The sequence below is a fragment of the Crinia signifera genome, chromosome 2, assembly GCF_055691185.1.
Source record: "Crinia signifera chromosome 2, ASM5569118v1, whole genome shotgun sequence".
NCBI lineage: Eukaryota > Metazoa > Chordata > Amphibia > Anura > Myobatrachidae > Crinia > Crinia signifera.
This window is the reverse complement of record NC_139218.1, coordinates 129,761,999-129,784,475: the sequence shown is the minus strand read 5'-3', so window position 1 is coordinate 129,784,475 and position 22,477 is coordinate 129,761,999.

Sequence of the window (22,477 nt, the reverse complement as noted above, 5' to 3'; positions counted from 1 at the left end):
TTCACAAATAGGCATGAATAGGCTACAACTGGCTTAACTATGCCACGGGCAAAAATGTCTGTGGTTATACTTTCCCTAAATCTCTTCTTCTCTACATAGAAACATAAAATTTGACAACAGATAAGAACCACTGTGTTTTTTATACTTTGGGTATAATCGCATTCCTTTTTGATTTTTATTTATTTGCAAGGATGTCCTTATGCCTATCCACAGCATGTTTAAATTCCTCTACTGTCTTAGGGGGGTATTCAATCTTTGTCGACCTCCCGCAGCCATCTCCCGACGGGGGAGATGGCTGCGGGGCCCTATTCAATGCTGTCTTCCCTGAAAGCATTGAACAGGGTTTCGCCGCAGAACGAGCCCGACATCACAAGCTGTCGGGCTCGTTCTGCCGAGAAAAGCCGGAAATAGGCAAGCTCCCGGCCGGAGCTCGTCTATTTCCATCATCAACTCGCGGCCACGCCCCCTTCTCACCGCTCGGCAGCCGGGACATTGAATCCCGACTGCCGAGCTCCAGGCGAGCTGACCGAGAATGGGACAGGGGCACGGCTGTCGCGCTTGCTCGACAGCCGTGCCCCTGACATTGAATACCCCCCTTAGCCTTTACAACCTCTGACAGGAGGCTATTCCACTTGTCCACTACCCTTTCTGTGAAGTAATTTTTCTTAAATTTCCCTGAACCTCCCTCCAGATTCAGTGTGTGCCCTTGGTGTTCTAATACTTCTCTTTGAAGAAGGTTTCCCTCCTGGACCTTGCAAAAATCTTGCTTGGTATATTCGAAAGTTTATGTTATGTCCACCATTCCCTTCTCTGCTCCAAATTCTACATGTTAAGAATCTTTTAGTCTTTCTGGGTAAGTTTTGTGAGGTATGCCATGCACCACTTATTTGGCCTCCTTACACTTTTGACTGTATTTATATCCTGAAGATATATCCTCGAGAACCAGTGCACATGGTTTTTAAGTTTGTTTTGCAGTTTTTAATATGAGACAGTGTCAAATGCCTTTTTTAAGTATAGATATGCTAATATCTACATCTCACCTAGATCTTTTATTGTAATATCTGATTTTTTTAAAAGTCATCAAATTTGTTTGGCACGCTATCCTACCAGCATAGCCATGCTGTTTGGAATCCTGTACATCCCCACTTCAGGTACAACTGCTGATTTTCAACAAATGTTCCATTTTGTAAACCTCTGCAATTTGGGGGGAATTAAGGGCCTAATTCAGACTGATCAAAGGACAAACTTGTTCTCGAAATGGACAAATCCATGCTGCACTGCAGGTGGGGCTGATGTAACATGTGCAGAGAGAGCGAGAGTTGGAACTGGTTGAGTTATTTTTTTTCTGTGCAGGGTAAATACTGGTTGCTTTATTTTTGCACTGCAATTTGGATTTCAGTTTGAACACCCCCCACCCAAATCTAACTCTCTGCACATGTTATATCTGCCCCACCTGCAGTGCAGCATGGTTTTGCCCATTTTGAGAACAAACTTGTCCTGCGGTCAAGTCTAAATTAGACCCTAAGGGCTAGATGTACTAGGCTTGAAAAAGTGATAAAGGGGAGAGTGATAAACAATCAGCTCCTACCTGTCATTTTTAAAACACAGCCTGTAACATGGTAGGAAGGAGCTGATTGGCTGACTGTTTATCATTCTCCATTTCATCACATTTTGAAGCTTGATACATCTGTCCCTAAAGGGCCCTACATACGCAGAAATGTGTGCCAGAGATACATAACGGGAGATTCAGCACAAGAGATTTCACTCTTGTGGCTCATTTCAGACAATGAGCCACATACAGAGAGATTTGTGTCAGAGATTCAAATTGGGAGATTCAGCACGGGAGATTTCAAATCTGTCACAGAAAGTGAAGAAACGTTGGTGGTACAGTGGGAACGGACATAAAAAAAATACTTACCAAGTCCGGGGTCCAGCGTCTCGTCCTGTCATAGACAATAATTTTGTAAAATAAAAAATGGCATGGGGTCCCCCCCCCCAGGCATGACCAGCCCCGGGCTTTTTAAATGTGGTCCTGGTTCCCAAAATCCAGAGGACAAAGTGCGTGGGGTCCCCCGGATCTTGGGGACCAGCACCAGGCTCTTGAGCTGGCCCTGGTTTCCAAAATACGGGGGACAAAATGAATAGGGGTCCCCCATATTTTGGAGACCAGCACCAGGCTCCACTAGCAGGGGGTGTAATGCCATAGCCAGGGGACACGCTTGATGGTGTCCCGTGGCCAAAGCATTACCCACCCTAACTAGTCAGCCCAGGCCGGGAGTTTTTGGGGAGGTGGGGACCCCCCAAATAAGGGGGTCCCCCCTCTCCAGGGCACCCCAGGCCTGGGCTGCAGCCCGGGGCTATCCCCTGCACCCCTGGGCGGTGGGTGCAGGGTTGATAGCTTAACAATAATATTGTCTTTTACAGTAGGACTACAGGTCCCAGCAAGCCTGCCCCACATGCTGGCACTTGGGAGAACCACAGGTACCAGCATGTGGGGCATTAAAGGCCAGTCGGTACCTATAGCCCCCCTGTAAAGGAAATATTAAAATAAAACACAAACACAGATGTTTTAGTATTTTATTAACTGCATCTGGTCTTCACCCAGGGGGGCTCCTGCCCCCCCCCCCCCCCCAGGGCTTCTGCGGTGTCTTCACCTGGGGGCAGCGGCCCCCTAAGCTCTTTTGCATGGCTGCTGCCTCCCAGGGCTTCTGCCGCTTCATCTGTGTTCTTCACCTGGGGGGCGGCGGCCTTTTAAGCTCTTTTGCATTGGCCGCGCCTCCCAGGACTTCGGGAGCTCTTCTCTCCTCCTCCGCCGTCGGACTGACTGCCCCTACCCTGGGGCGGGGCAATGACGAGGCGAGCCGTGATTGGTTGGCCGCGGCCATTTTTAAATTTGAATTTTTTTTTTAAACATTTCTTCCCGATGCCGCCCCGCTGCCGCCAAGAGGAGAGGTGAGGTGAGGGTGGCGAGGGGGGTCAGGGGTGGCGGCGGCGGCGGCAGGGGTGGCGGCGGCGGCAGGGGTGGCGGCGGGTTCTGCCGTGTCTGCAGTCGCTCGCCATGCTCATCTGCCCGCAGCCACACATGCGGGAGATGAGCAGGAGCTTTCTGAGCGACTGCTCTGAATTGAACAGCCCGTCCGTTCTGAATCTATGACAGATTCAGAACGGCGGGTGCGCGCATGTAAATCGCTGTGTGGGCTATATACACAGCGATTTACATGCATTTTCAGGCATTTTCTGAGCGATTTGTTAGAATCGCTCAGAAAATGCCTGAATATTGTGCTGTATGTGGGGCCCTTAAGACACAGTTGTGCAAGCAGCAACCTTTGGCTGGTTTCTCCCTGTAATGCATATTTGCCTGCCCTCCCTGAATGTCTGGGAGGCTCCTAAAAAAACAAGTAACAAACAGAACTCCTGCCCCCCCACTATTCCCATCAGCCCTCCACACCCTACCTCAGTCACCCACAACAGATTACAAGTCGCCTTATCTTAGCCTCGCCCACTATTCAGCGTCTGTTTTTTTAATACGGTATAGGTGTTGGTGGAGCCACTATGATGTAATCATGATACCATGCCCAAGGTGAGTCCATCTTCCTGCCGTCCATGTCCCCATTTGTGTACATCAAGCTTCCCCCTTGCAGTGGAGAGGCAGCAAAGTAGATATATGTGCTGTAATGTGGCCATTTTGAACTTTTTAAAAGATCTCCTTTTACAGTTCTGCAAAGCCCATGTTTTGTTTTGTAAAGAGTCAACTCTGCTGACCAGTAGAGTTATATTTACAGTTAGAAACTTAAGTACATGATCTGTATGTTCGAACTTCCCATAGTTCTTTTCAGAAAATGTTTTTTAATACCACTAATCATTGGCCATAGGGCTGCACATGGGTGTCATCCACCAAGGGGTGACACCAAAGCACCGTGTTCTGCTCAGTGGCAGGAGTCGGGTGTGGCCATATAACATTACATGCAGCATCATACTCAGAACAACCCAGATTTTGCCCAGGGCCCCATGAAGATCTTATGTTGGCTCCAAAGTAAAGGTGGCCATACACCTACAGATCAATTGTCAGATTGGGCTGAATGGAACAAAATCCTGGTAATGGATGAGGGAAAATGACAGTTGACCATTTGCTTTGAAATGCTGGAAAACTGCCAAAACCTGTCATTCAGATATTACCAGGTTTTTGTTCTAACCAGCCAAATCTGACAATCAATCTGTAGATGTTTGGCCACCTTAAGACAGCTAACTACCCGGGAGCAAGAGTGTTAATGTACACAGTGGTCATAAAATGATTATGTGTTGGTAAATAATATGCTAGACAGTTAAGTATCACCATGATAAAGTTCAACAGTCTGTGTTGCTAAAGTCTAAAAGAGAAAAGAAAGACACAGGGTTCTTATTTATATGACTTTACAGTTCTTGTTAAGTGGAAAAATATAAATATATATATATATATATATATATATATATATATAAATCCAGAGACAGGGCACTCACCAATTATTTGAAATAAAAAGTGCTTTTATTCCTCACAAATGCTGCATATTCCCAACGTTTCGGTCCTAAACCTGGACCTTAGTCATGGTGCAGTCCATCACAAAAACCTCCAAGCTACTTGGAGGTTTTTGTGATGGACTGCACCATGACTAAGGTCCAAGTTTAGGACCGAAATGTTGGGAATATGCAGCATTTGTGAGGAATAAAAGCACTTTTTATGCAAATAATTGGGGAGTGCCCTGTCTCTGGATTTGTACATGTCTCTAAAAGGACTACTGCAGCAGCACCCCAGCATTGGAAATTAACTGTGAGTGCATTGACAAATCAGTCTATATATCAGAATCAGAATCACTTCATTGGCCATGTATACTCTCGTATACTAGGATTTTTTTGTGGATACAGTGCAGCTTTAAGCATGGTACAAGAGGGATAACAGGACATACATAAATTGCATCAGCTGCGCATACAAAAGACAATTCACATGTTAGGATATGCAAGGTTAGATAGAGCAGTTAGGTGTTTAGATTAGCAGTATCTTAGAGTACATTGTTCAATAGCTGAATAGCTATCGGGAAGAAGCTTTTTGCGGTTCTTGATGACTTGGCAGGAATGGACCTGAAACGTCTAACTGATGGGAGAATATCAAACAAGTTATGGCCAGGGTGGAGTTTGTCCGCCACGATCTTCCCAGCTCGCTTCTTGATCCTACTTAAGTATTCCCTTACAGGGGGGAGGTCATCCCAATAATCTTCTCTGCTGTCCTCACCACTCTTTGCAGTCTTCGTTTGTCAGATTCATTGGCCCCTCCATACCAGATTGTAATAGAGGAACATCGAACGGACTCCACGATAGCAGTGTAAAAGAGTTGCAGCAGCTCCTGCGGAATATTGGATTTTTTTAGTTGCCTCAGAAAGAACAGCCTCTGTTGGGCCTGTTTGACAATGGAAGTTATATATATATATATATATAATAACTGGAAAGCAATGGTTGCAGTTTAGCAGCAGTCCCAGTCAGGGGCGTAACTAGATATTTGTGGGCCCCATAGCAAAAGTTTATAAGGGCCCCCTATTTAGCAACTGATGGTGAAAAATATATGTAAAACATATTACTTAGACAGGAAAGATGGGCCCCCTTCAGCTCTGGGCCCCATAGCAACTGCACTCCTTGCACCTATGGTAGTTACGCCTTTGGTCCCAGTATTCTGTTTGAAACATTTTTACTTGTACTGTAGCTTCATCCTCTGTGATCTCCTGGCTGCCCCTACCTCTTCCCTGGCTGACTCCACCTCCGTCCCTAAACACCTTCAGGCACATCCTTTTTAAGGCACCATTTTTAACTACTGTCAGACCAGGGACTCTTTTATCTCTTACATTGCATTCAGAAACCTTACACATTACAAGTAGCTTCATATAATTAGAATGTGCATGCCTCCTATGCAGGGGCAATATCCCACAATTTCATAAATCCCCCCATAGAATAGGATATATGTTAACTATACTATGGTAATCTGTAATTGGAGTGGAGAAAAAATAAGCAATATATTCCTCATTTCAAAGGGGATACATAAGTATGTATGACCATAGGATGGGATTCTGGTGGTTATCCATCATCGTGACAGGGGTACACTTACCTTCCTCCTGTCCTTCCCCCCAAACCCTAACCCACCTTCACACAGCCAACCCCCTCCCCCCCACAGCCTATCCCATCCCGTTAATGTCTAACCATAACCCTCCTATCCCGCCGCCTAAACCCTACCAGTCAGGATTCTGGTGTCAGCATCCTCCTCGATGTCTGAATTCTGGTGCTGGACGTCTGGTTGCTAGCTGGGATGCTAGCATTCGTATTTTGACTGCCGATATGCCGCCATTGGAATTCTATCCATATCCCTTTAAAAAGTTTTCATGATTTTTCATGATTTCAAAATGTGAAATCTAGACATAAATTCATAGCTTTCTCATGTCTCAAAATACACTTCACATTTCCCTTTAGGAACCATAAAAAGTACACAAGTTACTGAAATCTATTCCTTATCCTGTTAATGAGAATTTATGAGAATTTTGCACCATAAAAAAAATATGTAACCAGTTTAAAGTTGATATATATACCAGTCAAACTTATGTGCTGTTTTGTATTGTTAAACATTGTTTTTAATGATTTGGTCATTATGTTATATACCAATACAGTGACAATGTATTCTGCCTATTGTTTGGACTAGTCCAGCGGTTCTCAAACTGTGGGTCATGACCCGAAAGTGGGTCCCAACCTTCTCAGCATGGGGTCGTGACTACACCTGGCTGACAATCAGGCTGATGACTTTTCTAATCTCAGTCAGTGATTCAAGGAGTCTGAAAAACCTATTGAATTTTCTGTTATTTTAGACTCCTCACATCATTTGGTTCCTCCACAATGCTGCCATGTATGTGCTGTCTGCTGACTACACAGGTGATGTAATGACCTTCTGAAGTAACTTGCTGGGGTACCGTTATTATTTTTATTATCTGATGGGGTCCCAGAGAAAAATAGTTTGAGGACCCCTGGACTAACCCTTATACACTGTATAGCCATTTCACTATTTCTGCTTTTTTAAGGATGAATTGACATATAAATTGCACAGTAATTTTACTTATCTCGTCTACAAGGTTGTCAGAACATTTTGATGCTTGGGTGGGGAGGGATAGGGAACCAGACATAATGTATGTGTGTGTGTGTGGGGGGGGGGGAATAGCCTGTACGCCAAAACAGTGCAAACTTTTAATGGTTTACACTAGAGAAGATTATTAGTGGCTAAAAGGAAATTTTTTGGGCTTCTTTAACCCTTTCAGTGCCAACATCTCTGTGAGAGATGTGCAGAATATCGACTAAAGTCATTACAGGTCATTATGATGAATAAGAATGTTTGCTTGCCAATTTTCACACCTATTCACTTGGTACTCAAATGGTCAAAGATGTCAAATGCCTGTTTTTTGGCTTTGTTAATAAGTGATAAATATAATAGAAAGCACATGTATGCTCTAGATCTCAAGATTCTCAAACTATGGGGCAGATGTTTGAAATGTCGTTATGGAGGGGGAAGGGGTATCTGCGCATGTTATGTGATCCTACTTTGACCCAAGGCAGTTTGACCAAGTTAAGCAGAGAGAGATCCCAACAGAAGCTCTGAAAACAGTTGTTGATTTGGCCGAGGTAGACGTTGTTCTACTTAAAGTAGAGCTACTTAATTTTGTGCAGAATTATTCTGTGCTTAAATATCCAGATTCTCCACATGTAACACATTACTGGAGAAGAATATGATGATGAGGACATATTTCCCTTGGATATTAAAAATAATGCATGTGAAAACTGCCTGACCTGCTGCTACTGGCTTTTGTATAATCATAAGTTGCACTCTGCTGCATATACAAATCTATTTGTAGTTTACAAAACTCTCCTTACATTAACTTGTACACAGGTATCTTGTGAAAGAGTTTTTTCAAAACTTAAAATAGTCAAAAATGAACTGAGATCAATGATAGGCCCAGAACTGTTAGAATCATTTCTGCTTCTCAATATAGAAAGGGACATAGCAATCAGCTTTGTATGTGATGAGATCATTGACAAATTTGCACACTTTTCTTCCCTCCTCAAATAGCTCCTTCTTTAAGTTTTAATTGCTAATCACTAAATACTCCAGCAATACCACTCAAGGATGTGAATGAGGCAGAATATGCGAGTATTTTCATAGTCTCTGTGGTGCAGTGCAAGTTTCTTTACCTTCCTCATCTCTGTTTAAATAAATGTAAAGTATACATTTGAGGGAACTTTTAGTTAAATTTTGTGTGTGCATTAGAACAATCAAAAGGAAAAATGTAACCTGCATTGGTGAGTTAGGTCTCAAAGAAAGCTTTATGAATCTATAAAATGATGATACATACTGACCAGTATAGAAAACTTATAACAATATTATAGGATCTACGGTACTTGTTTCCTAGCACGGCCACACCGATTTCCATCGGGGTGGTCATGTCGGAAAAATCGCGTCGGTCGCACCGCATGCGATTTGGTCGCATGCAATGCGACCGACCCGATTTTTTTATTGAATCAAATGTGAATAGGGTCCCTGGGACCCGATTTTACATTGGATTCAATGTAAAATATTCTCTAGACCCCCAATTTTACACCGTAAACCCCACCCCACGATTGACGGCAACCCGAAGCATGGCGAGCGCAGCGAGCCCGCGAGGGGCGGCGGTGCGCGTCCTCCGACCTTTTCATTCCCCTACTATCCACGTCGGCGTGGAGTTGAGAATATAAAGTGTGGCGAGCGCAGCGAGCCACCGAGCCCCGCAAGGGGACGCATATAACTTCACAGGTATACGCGTCACCTCGCGGGGCTCGCTGCGCTCACTGCACTCGCCACACTTTATATTCTCAACTCCACGCCGACGTGGATAGTAGGGGAATGAATAGGTCGGAGGACGCGCACCGTCGCCCCTCGCGGGCTCGCTGCGCTCGCCACGCTTCGGGTTCACGTCAATTGGGGGGTGACGATGGGGACATATATAATGTGAAATGGGTCATATTGGCCCATTTCACATTTTTTACTATGTGAGATGGACTTAATCAAGTCCATCTTATCTTGTGGCATTATAATGGCACAAGACCAACGCGATGCTCCCGATTTCAATGTTAAAAAATATTTTAACATTGAAGCCTATGGCAAAATCGCGGGCATCGCGTCGGTCGCGTCGAGGCCAATGTTAATGGTCGCGACCGACGCGATGCCCGCGATTTTCCCTTTGCCGGCAAAATGGACCTGATTTCAAAGGAAATCGGGTCCATCGCGGGCATGGTGTACCTTAACTTAAAGGTACACGATGCCCTCGATTGTGGCCGTGCTAGGAAACAAGTACCGGATCTACTATACGTAATAACCAGTAGCTCATATATAATGACTTATTTGGCCAATTGGCCCCTCAGCTGTAGTGACCAATTAATCAGTTTACAGAATTCAGGGTAATGTTTGTTACAGGATAGTAATATACCTAGTACTCCCTATCAGTAAATACATTATTTCCAGTGTTGGGTTAATGTGTTAGTGGTAGAACAGTCAGTTTTATATAGGTTAGAAACTTATTATTATCCAGGAGTTGCATGCAGTGTTTTTTATGTTGCTTGAATTAGGAAATCTTGATGTTTAATTATGGGATCAATTCTATTCAGAAAGATGTGAATAGTGCCAGAAGGAGCTCCCCGAGCTGTTCTAATCAGGGCTCTGGTAATGCTGACTAGTTGATTACTGATCACACCCCTCCTGGTGTGTGGGCAGAAATCCAATAAAACTTGGGCAGTGATGCTGTTTTGTGCCCCAACATGGAGCAAACAGCATCATGGGAGGCACTTCAGTTGGGAAATGCTGGCACTCCCCACCAAGCTCCAATGAGAACCAGAATTGACCCATGTAAAAATACCTTAAGATCTGTGAGTTACAACAGTTATGATGACATTTAAACACAGATGTTTAATTTTCTATCTTTTATTATAAGTTATTACTCTAGATTTAATTTCAATATCAAGAAACTAGATTTATATTTCTGTGTATCAGCCATTCTGTTTTGAAATATGTCCATAACAGTGAGATACAACAGCAATGGTGGTTAATGTGTGCTTACATTCAAATGCTGCTGAATCATTTTCTGTGATTTATAATGTTTTGTAGCTATGCATATATATATATAAGTAGCTAACCAGGGGCTTGTGGTGGGGCCCCAGGTAATGAGGCGGCACTTCACGGGTTTGGTAGAAGTTGAAAAAATTTAATAAGGTGAAAGTCAATACATTGTCGTCAACGTTTCAAGGTCATGTCGACCTTTTCATCAGGATGTGCAGTATTGTGCATAAAGTGCCAGTGCGAAAATAGAAGAAGAATAGCTGTGCTTTCTTACCTATATGTAGCCTCCGTGTGTGTAGTGATTCTCCCTGCCGTGGCTTTCCAGGGTCTGCTTCCGGGAGCCTGGTGTCCGCCCACTGTGACGTGCGGCTGTTGCCAGGTAACCCTGGACGCTCGGCTCTCTGGTTGTCCCTGGCGACGGGGGAATGTGTGTAAATAAGACCAACCATACACACTGTTGGATATCTGTGCAAAAAAATTTGTGTTAAAAAAGATCGTTAAAAAACTGTGTCACGGAGGTTCATTTTTACAGTTAAAGTGATAGACACATAGATAGAAGTGTATAAATAACATGGAAGGGTACACCTAATTAATTGAAAAAAGTGCGATAAAACAATCTAGCAGTTTTGAAAAAAGGATGGCACTTAGTGGACATTAGAGCACCTTCTGATAAAACACATGTAATATAACAATGTATATAGCAGGGAATATTTTCCAAGGTCCTCACTGTCCATCGAGAATTTCTAAAATGTCAGATGTTTGCATATAGTAGGATGAATAGAAAGTTTCTAATATCATAAATATTTTAAATAAAAGCATTCCACGCTATCATTTCGTTCATCCCTCCCGGCGTTAGTGTATTTAATTTGAAGATCCATTCCGCCTCGCGTTGGGATAGCAGTTTTTGGCGGTCACCACCCCGGCTGAGGGGGGGGATGTGGTCGATTATTTTACATCTGAGGCTCGCTAGAGTGTGGCCATGTTCTTTAAAATGTCTTGCGACTGGTTGATCCGTACTTTTGCCCTGTAACGTGGCAGATATTGCGGAGCGGTGTAGGGCCATGCAGTCTCTAAGGCTTCTAATAGTTTGCCCTACATAGTATTTGCCGCACGGGCAAATTATTATGTAGATGATATATGGTAGTCTACAGTGCAGTACATGTTTGATTTTATATCTTTTGCCCGAATGGGGATGTTTAAAATCATGTCCTGCTTCCATAAAACTACAAGTAGTGCACGATGGGCATTTGTAGCAGCCAGGTTTTTTCCTCTGTACATTGAATAGAGTGGGTGGAGGTTCCTTTTCTATGTTGGTTTTTACCAATAAGTCTCTTAAGTTCCTACCCCTTTTGTAGCTTGGCATTATTGTTTTGTTTTTTAGAACTGGGAGATTTTTATCACCTGTTACAATCGGCCACATGGCTTTCAATGCCCTGGGTAGTATCCTGGTGGCTGGGGTGTAGGTCGTAACGAATGGGACTTTGTTGAAGGGTCCTTCTTGTTTTTTACTCAGTAGAAGCTGGCTCCTTGGGATTTTTAGCACTTGTTGTTTTTGTGTTTTTAAGTCGGCCAAATTGTAGCCCCGAGATGCAAATTTTTTTACCATCATGTCCAGATTCGATTCAAGAAGCGAGCTGTCACTTGTAATTCTGGCTGCCCTTATCATCTGGGATTTGGGCAGACCTCTTTTTAAGGAAGATGGATGATTGCTGCTGTACTGTAGCAGGGTGTTTCGATCTGTCTCTTTCTGGAAGATGGTAGTGTGGATCTTGTTATTGTTTATGGTAATCTTAACATCCAGATAGTTGACTTCTGTTTCGCTTATAGTGAACGTTAGTTTGATTGGACTGTCCAGTGTGTTAATGTTGTTGATGGTATTCTCCAGATGTTCTCGCTCTCCAGACCATAAGAGCAGGAGGTCATCTATATAGCGCGTGTACATAGTTATATGTTGACTGATGGAATTGTCTGTAAAAAAGAAATCATTTTCCTGCTCGAACATGAACACATTGGCTAATGCTGGTGATACATTAGATCCCATGGAACAGCCTGTAAGCTGTAAAAAGAAAGTTCCATTGTGTAAAAAATAATTTTTGGTGAGAGTCAGTTCCAGAAGTTCTAAAAAAAGTGGTATATCCAATGCCGAAAAATTGATTTTATATAAAAATCTTCTCATAGCCGTGAGCGCCTGTGCATGGGGGATCACCGTATACAGGTTTTTAACGTCCATGGTACACAAATAGGTTTTCTGTTCTAAGTTATTGACTTTGGCAAGTTTTAACAGAAGTTGTGTGGTGTCTTTCAAAAAAGATTTTTGTTCCATAATATGCGGCTGTATGAGGTTATCAAGAAACTGAGAAATGGGCTGGAATAAAGAACCACGGGCAGAAATGATGGGTCTGCCCGGGGGATTTTTTGAGTCTTTATGGATTTTCGGTAATGAATAGATTACTGGAATGACTGGAAACTTTTGAGTGAGGGTCTGCAATACTTTTTTGCTGAACAGTCCTTGTGTATGGGCTTGTGTCAGAACCGAATCTAGTTCCTTTTTAAATAGATTAGTCGGGTCCCCTGTTAGTTTTTTGTATGTCTCAGGGTCCGATAGTAAAGTGTCCAAGTCTCTGATGTATTTTGTGGAGTCTTGTACTACTATACCCCCACCTTTGTCGGCGGGGCGTATGATGATATCCTTGCGTTGTGCAAGATTTTTCAGAGCTATTGTTTCATTTTTATTCAGATTGGACCACTTTTTCTATATATATATATACGGAGACTGGAGGAGCGGCACTCGTGACTTCAATATTCATAAATCAATAACCACACCGTGACACGGTAATAGTGATCAACGTTTCAAATATCTTTGTATTTGTCTTCAGGATAAAGGTCATAAAAAAACACACATACCTTTATAGGTGAGTACAAGCAAGTGCAAGCAACGTGCTGGAGGGAAGAGGCCCGCCCTAACACAGGACGGGGGTATATGACATCATCAATATGCGTCAAGTGAATGCTTTACATGGTTACCATAGTGACTAGTTTAAAATCTACACGGATAAAAATAAAGAATAAAGAAATTATAAGTACATATACATAGGATACAAAGGTAACAAGCGAGTAAATCTTAAGCGGCATAAAGAAACGCATGATTACTGTGCAGGTAACAGTGCCTGGCCATATTCGTAAATTAACGAGCGTACATAAAAAAACAAATATATATGGCAAGTATGCTTAAATACACATGTATGCGTTAAACAGCAGAAACAGCGAAAACATAGCAGAGGACCATAAATAATTATTTAAAGACGGCGAATGAAATATTTTCATTCAAGCCGCGCGGTGCGATCACATTTAGTCTGTGTATCCACCGAGACTCACATTGCAACAGTTTTTTTGAGATGTTGCCACCTCTGATTGATGGTTTGACACAATCGATCATGCGATATCGTAAAGTGTGTATGGTGTGTTTTTGCTCGAGGAAGTGGCGAGCCACAGGTTGGTCACTGTGGCCGCTGCTCAGAGCATTTTTAATCGCACTGTGGTGCGCCCCCATTCTCTCTTTGAATTTGCGTTCTGTTTTTCCAATGTAGCTTAAGCTACACGGACAAATGATTTGATAAACAGTGAACTTAGAATCGCAGGTAAAGTGATGGCGGATGGTATATTGTTTGCCACTATGAGGGTGGGTAAAGGTGTCACCAGTCAGTAAGTACTGACATGTGACGCAGGGGCACTTAAAGCAGCCGTTTTTAGGAGGATTCAAAAAACCTGTATACACATTGGGCGATAAATTGATGGATACCTCAGATTTGACAAGTAAATCTCTCAAATTGCGTCCTCTAGAGTAGCATGGCATGATTCTTTTGGTGTTGAACGGGAGAGAAGCATCCGATTGTACAATTGGCCAGTGTTTTTTTATGGTTGATATAACTGTGGAGGAGGCAGAATTAAATTTATTTACCCATGGAATGCGGGTGTTAGTTACAGACTCAGTGGAATTGGGTCCTATTTTGTTAATTAGCGCTGCTCTATCCATTTGAAGTACTTTCTTTTTACATGCTTGTAATAACTGCATAGGGTAGCCTCTCGTGATGAATTTGGTAATCAACTCATCGATCTGTTGGATACATTTGGTGCTATCGTTGTTGATGCGGAAGATCCGTATCATTTGGGAGTACGGGAGTCCCTGGATCAAGCTTTTTGGATGACAACTTTGGGGTTTTAACAGAGTATTTCTGTCTGTAGGTTTAGTATATACAGATGTCTCGATAGACTGGTTGTTAATTTTAATGTCAATGTCCAGGTAATGGACTTGTGTTTGACTCAATTCAAATGTAAATTTGACAGGGTTATCGGTGGCATTATTGTCATTAATAATTTGTACAAGATCTTTGTCAGTGCCAGTCCAGATGACCACTAGGTCATCGATATAACGTTTGAACAGTGCCGCCTGTGAAATAAACAATGGGTTAGAAAAAAATATGTCATTTTCTACAGAGAACATAAAAATGTTCGCATACGCTGGTGCGACTGATGAACCCATCGCACACCCCTTAATTTGCATATAGAATTCCTTATTGTAGATGAAAAAGTTATTGGTGAGAATGAGTTCCAACAACATGAGGATAAATTGTATTTTTGGGGCAGAAAAGTCACTTTGATTGGAGAGGAACCTTTTAACAGCTGATAGTCCCAGTTCGTGTGGGATAACAGTATATAGGTTAATCACGTCAATTGTGGCTAGCCAGCATTTGTCAGAGAGTGGAGGAAGCCGGTTAAGTTCTTGGAGTAGCGATGTACTGTCCAGCAAAAAGGTAGATTGCTTTTGTATCCAAGGTTGCAAAAGTGAGTCAAGTAGTGTGGCCGCGGGTTGAAGCAAAGAGCCGTTCGCTGACACTATCGGACGTCCAGGTGGGGGATCAATTTTCTTGTGAATTTTCGGTACAGTATATAGCGTGGGCACAATAGGGAATTCTGGAATCAAGATCTTTAGTAGGGTTTTGGTTGATTTTACGATACGTACCGGCAGCTTTCTGACTCCACTACGTATCGTAAAATCAACCAAAACCCTACTAAAGAATGCACCATCAAACTAAAAGAAATATTACAAATGGGAGTCGACATGAAGGTCATCACAGAAAAAAGCCCGGTGGCACCTAGCCTGGCCAATATTTACATGTTCCAGGAAGAGAATGAGAAATTTTTGAATAATGCTACATTTAATTGTCATCTATTAATGTATGTACGCTTCATCGATGATATATTCCTCTTATGGACTGGCCCTGTATCACATCTGGAAGAACACATCTCAAACATCAACAGTAGTTCATCTCCTATAAAATACACCATGGAGGTCCAAACTACAGCAATCAATTTTTTGGACGTCATGATCAAGATTATTGATGGTCGAATAGCAAAGGAAGTATACACAAAACCTACTGATCGAAACACACTGCTATCAGCCGCTAGCCATCATCCAAAACCCCTCAAGCGGGGACTTCCCAAATCGCAACTGATGAGAGTAGCCCGCATCTCAAGCACCAGCGATGCGGCTACAATAAGCACCAACCAAATAGTACAGAGATTTGCCCAGCGGGGATATGATCTACATGCTTTAAGACAGACACAGGCGGAGGTCCTGGCAATACCTCGTTCACAATTATTAAGCCCCACAGTAAAAAAGAAAACTGAAGTGTTACCATGGAAACAGGAATTTATGACATCTAGTCCTGTGGTACAACGGGACACAAAAGCATTGTGGCCTATAGTAAAATTAGATCCATCACTTCCATGTTTCAAATCCATACAACCAATGGCTTGTTACACCAGGGGCCGAAATTTGAAGGATCATGTCATGCATACAGACATCACAGGCTTTGATAGCACAGAAAAGTCGTCATCAACATTCCTACAAAAACCACCAGGATGCTATCGGTGCTTGAAGTGCACCACATGCAAGAGCTTGGTAATATGCAGATCCTTCAAACACCCTGTTAATAACGTGGACATACCCATTAAACATGTGTTAACATGTCTTACAACACATGTTGTTTATTTGCTATTTTGTCCATGTCGACTTTATTATGTCGGCAAAACAGTTCGTACCATCAGAGACAGAATGGCATTACATCGATCAGCAATAAATATTGCCTTAAGAACGAAAAAAGCAGATCAACCAGTAGCCCGCCATTTTCTGGAAGCAAACCATCAGATCACAGATTTAAAATTCATATTAATTGATCATGTACCAATGATGAAACGTGGCGGTGATAGAGATGGAGTACTTCTGAAATTAGAATCGAAATGGATCCATAAACTACAAACAACAAAGCCCAAAGGATTAAATGAAAGATTCAACTGGAATGTGTTCTTCTAGACACATCATCGGTCTGGACATACCATCGATTTGGATTCATCCTGCATCTTCCCTTTTTTTTCCATAATCTTTTTTTCCATAATCTCTTTTTTTCCATAATCTCTTTTTTTCCATAATCTCTTTTTTTCATAATCTTTTTTTCATAATCCTTTTTTTCATAATCATTTTTCACTTTTTTCTCATTTTTTCAGTTTGACTTTTTATATTTATGTTTATTATTACTATGAGTATTATTTTATTTGTTTTTTATTTTTATTTTTATTTTTTATACTTTAGATTTTTTATTACTTTTTCATATTTTTTCATATTTTCTTTATTTCTTTATTTATTATTTCTTTCGACTTTTTTATTTCTTTTATTCCTAGCGAGGTGGTCCCTCATTATCATTTCTTGATTACTGCATATGGAATTCTGCATGTGTGTATGAAGCAAGCATGTATAAGTAACAACCCTGGGTACATTATGGTGCTTTATCATTGCAGACTAGAAGCTTCAGCTTTATTATGAACTATTTCTTCTTTTTGTTACAAGCATTAATATATGGTAACACGAAGCTCGTTCTTGTCCCTTTGTTGCAGGCTGGACATCACAGCGGCCAGGGACGGCATTCAACACAGCTGCGTTGCCTAGCAGCGGTAGTAGTCTGACGTCAGCAGCATGCGCCCTGTCCCGTCTCTGACGCTGGGACGCGTGCGGCACCCGGCTGCTGGGATGTCTCGCATGGCGGGGTAAGTGGCTATTTAAAGGATTTATGCTCAGTAGAGCACTGTATGTATATCGACAGGCTGCATGTCGTCTTGACAACGATGCTGCGGGCATCGAAACGTTGATGTTTTTCGTGTAACCTGTCACATCGTTTTTATGCTTTGATATGCTTTACTAAACATCATTGAAAAGACCCCTGGAGTGACACTGCCTTATTCTTTCGCTATATATATATATATATATATATATATATATATATAGGTTGGTGCAGGACCAGCGCTCCCAATGCTTGTAGGTGAATTCCACCGGTGCTCCCACAGCTTTAAATAAGCACAATGTAGGGTAGAGAGGTGCGGCACTCGGTTCTTTCATCAATCAAAAAAGACGAATCCTCAAAAGTAAAGAGAGGCAGGAAGCCACCGGCTCCAAAAACAAAGAAATAATTCTAAATTTGTCCTCCTACGAATTAAGCCAGTCTGAAATTAGCCTCTTAGGTAAAGGATTATCTTTTATCCCAAGCTGTACCTTTAAGGAATTTGATTGGCAAGTCGAGAAATATAGATTTCAGCGGAACTTGAAATTAAAAGAATCTTACAACAAGCCTGAAAACAAACCCTCATCAACTGTTACATCTACAGAAACACCCATCATTCCCCCCAAAATTCGCAATTTATTGCCCAAGTCAACTTTCGACCCGGTGTCGACCAATCCCAGTCTAAAGACATTTATGCGAAGGATTGACCAGGAGGTCAGCAAGTCCATCAAAGAACCAATTGAGTCACACCACAATCTTACAGTGGCCGAAAGAATAGCACTAAAGAACTTATCAAAAAATGATGAGCTCATAATACGCCCCGCAGACAAAGGCGGGGCGATCGTACTCCAAGACCGACAAGCCTACGTTGATGAAATCATGCGTCAATTGAGTGATAATGAGACCTACATACCGTTGGACAAAGACTCTACCAGTCCTTTTAAACAAGAGTTAAAGAACCTGCTACAGTGCGGTGTGGATATGAAAGCCATCTCCAAGGATCTCGCTAAAGCATTATGCCCGGAACATCCCATCATCCCCCTGCTGTACACCTTACCAAAGGTCCACAAAGGGGTAATACCACCACCCGGTCGACCGATTACATCATCCAGAGGATCATTACTGCAATTGATCTCCATTTATTTGGATACAGTATTACAGCCTTTAGTCCAGCAACACAAGTACCATTTATTGGACACAACTTCGTTTTTGCAAAATCTGACAACCATCGCAGAGATGACTGAACACTCCTGGATGGTATGTGCTGACATTGTCAGCTTGTTACTGTAATACCACATGTTGATGGGTGTGAGGCTGTCAAGAAGTTTATGATTGACAGTGGTAAATTTGATGATCCGTACATTGATTTTTGCACAATGCTTTTGGAATTTGTTTTGACAAAAAACTTCTTCATGTTTAATGGCAGGTTTTATTTACAGGGCAAGGGCTGCTCTATGGGCGCAGCGGTAGCTCCCGCCTTAGCGAATATTTATATGTTCCAGATGGAGCAGCGAATATTCTTTGACAAATTAGAGCTAGCAGAGAGTATATCGTCATATGTGAGATATAGAGACGATGTCTTCTTTTTGTGGTCAGGCAGTGAGAGCCAGCTATTACATCTAATAGAAGCCCACAATGCCACGCAATGCCCCATAAAATTTACTGTCCGCATGAGCAAAGAACACATTGATTTCCTGGATGTGGCCATATCACGTACCGAGGCAGGGTTGTCTCCTTAAGTGTTTTATAAACCCACGGATCGTAATACAGGGCTCCATATCAACAGTTATCACCCTACACCCTTGAAAATGGGACTCCCATACTCTCAGATGATCCGAGTGAGACGGATCAACTCTGAGAGTATGGAGGCTGAAGCACAGCTTAATGACCTCATTGAAAAATTTGTTGAATGGGGTTATGACCGTATGTTCTTGATTAATACCAAGAATAAGGTTTTATTAATGGACCGTAATGAGTTACTTAAGAAAAAATGTAACATTAATATAGGCGAAAAACAACGCCTACCCTGGGTCAGCGGCTATAATACCAGATCCAATCTGGTGAGTAAAATCATTAAACAGCAGTGGCCGATAATGAAAAGTGATGAGTCCTTACCATTCAAGGATACATGTATTATGCCTTGTTATACCAGGGGGCCCAATCTCCGTGATGCACTTGTAAAATCTGACATTACTAGACACAGAGCGGATAAACATTTCCTACTGCAGCAACCAGGTTGCTTTAAGTGTGCATGTGTCACATGTCAGTTCATGTTGAGTGGTAACAGTTTTAACCATCCCCACTCAGGGAAAAAGATTCCCATTAGACAACACCTAACGTGTAATAGCATGTTTGTAATTTACTAATTGATCTGCCCGTCTTACCTACATTGGTAAGCCCAAATGTAAGTTCAAAGAGAGAATGGGGGGTCACCGGTCTACAATACGAGCAGCCCTGGCCACTGGTACCAGTGACCAGCCGGTGGCTCGCCATTTTATTGAAAAACATCATACCTTATCAAGTCTCAGATATCGCATGATTGATCAGGTTGAGAGATCAATCAGGGGTGGTGATAGAAATAAGGCTTTATTGAAACGCGAGGCCGAATGGATATATCGACTAGATGTATTAGCACCTAAAGGACTTAATGAGTATTTAACATTTACTACATTTTGAATTTATTATCATCATGTCTAAAAAACTTTCAGCTAGTACAGTATGTTAGTCATTAGCAGCATTTATTCATTATTTTCCAGCATGCCTAGTTGCCCATGGTAACATGTCATTGTAACATTATTTGTTTTACACCTAAGTTTTTCCCGTTTAAAAAAAAAAAAATTCTGTGTTTTTCATATATTTTCACTTATATTTTCATTTTTGTGCACATCGGATCGGAGTCGGGCAGTCGCACCTGCTGCACATAAGATTTCCTAAATCTTATGTGCAGTCTCCGGGCAGGGTCAGCGGGCGGGGGACGCCGGGGAACTACAGGGAACAGCCAGCGGGGGACGCCGGGCATGGGGAGAGGCTGGCAGGGGCAGCTGACACACAGACAGCGGGCGGGGGGATGCCGGTGAAGGTGAACCGGCGAGGGGAACAGCTCACGTGCTGGGCAGGAGGACCAGGCAGCCACAGCTTCAATACAAATGAATGGGGAGGCAGTGATTGGCTGAGAGCTCTCTCAGCAATTGGCTGAGAGAGCTCTCAGCCAATCACTGGCTCCCCATCCTTTGTATTGGGTTTTTCTTCCTTGCAGTTGCGGCTGCCGCCCTGGTTCTCCTGCCCAGCACGTGAGGCGCTGTTCCCCTCGCTGGTTCACCGGCGTCCACCCGCCCACTGCCTATGTGTAAGCTGCCCCTGCCAGCCTCTCCCCATGCCCGGATCACAGTGTCCCCCGCCTGCTGACTATTTGTCAGCTTACCCTGCAGCTCCCCAGCGTCCCCAACCCGGCTCTCCCCCTGCAGCTCCCCGGGGACTGCATATGATAAATCCATGAGATTTATCATATGCAAAATTTGGCTCATCAAGTGCCTAATCGTGTGTCCCCCTCCTGGGGAGCTGCAGGGGAAATCATGTCCGACTTGTCCCTGGGACAAGTCGGACTAATGTATGGGGGCCTTAATTTAACAGTTAGGAGGTTATTGGCTGGTGCATTACCTTCTACTTTATCACAACTTTATCACTTCACCAGGCTTAATACATCTGCCCCTGAGTTTGAGAATCTATGCTCTAGATAACTTTGGGGGTGTAAAAAAATCGGTAATTTTTGCCACTTTTATAAATGAGTTTACACAAACACCAGTAACTCCCACATCATGTCATTATTGGACAAATGATGCTAACTAAAAACTTCCAAGTGCCTCAGTTATTAGGGAGGTATCCAAGGAGTTCTGAACCGATTCTCCATATTTTTCACCTAATCAGATGCTGCAAGCAAAAAAATACAATGTTAAATGCTATAAAGGGTTAACACCGCATTTGTAGCTGTGAATGAGTTATTGGGGCTAACTGAATTCAGTCCCTAAATAAGTAACTTTGATATTCAAATATGACATCATGTTATAATGTTTGAAATCATCTACTATGAAAAGTTCATACAGTAATGTAGTTGATAGTTCCTTATATGTGCATGTTATATATGTAGTACATAACTGCATTACATGGTAAAACATTTCACAGCATGTACATTTGTAAAATTCATCTAATATTACAATAAGAAATATGAGAAATATGGAGTTTGTTTCACTGGAAAGGAAAAACGAATTTAATAAAGATGTAGAATTTTACATCTAATAAACTTTTACAATGACAGGGATATAAATGAGTGTTTGATGTCACAGAGTACATCACTTACAGCATGAATTAAGGTATATCATGCATGCCGAAGATAAAAGTAATTGTGTCTATAACCAAAAGGAAGTTAGAGGATATAAAACAAAGTCTCTTTGTACTGATAACATAACATCAGTAGTTACCTGTGCATTACTATATGCCTGGGTGTTTATTGTGATCAAAGTCTAAAGAAAATTGACCCTTGATCACTTGTAATACATGTGGAACTGGAAGTGACAATGGTCACCCAGTCGGTGATACATTGGCAGGTACAGATGATCTGACCTAGACGTGTGACTTGAAGGATATTTTAGAACCGGTGTTGGATGTAACCCAAAATAAAATTACTCCTTAGAAAATTGGCCCTTATTCAGATCTGATCGCAGTACAAATATGTTCTCAAAATGGGCAAAACCATGTGCACTGCAGGTGGGGCAGATGTAACATGTATAGAGAGAGTTAGATTTGTGTGAGTTATTTTGTTTCTGTGCAGGGTAAATACGCATTATTTTTACACTGCCTTATTTTTACACTGCAATTTAGATTTCAGTTTCAACACACCCCACCCAAATTTAACTCACTCTGCACATGTTATATCTGCCCCACCTGCAGTGCACATGGTTTTGCCCATTTTGTGAACAAATTTGTACTGCGATCAGATCCGAATAAGGGTATATATGTTTGTAATCTGTCATTTATAACCTGTCATTTTATGCTAGTAAACATAATACAAGCTGTCAACAATAGAAAACTTGTTTAGTAAAGCATTTATAGAATATACTGTACATCACATCATACAGTAAATTATAGGATATTACTGTATATTAAATCACTAATCTGCTATGAGGTAATTTCTTAAAGAGTGTTCTTTTTTATTTTGTATTATTTC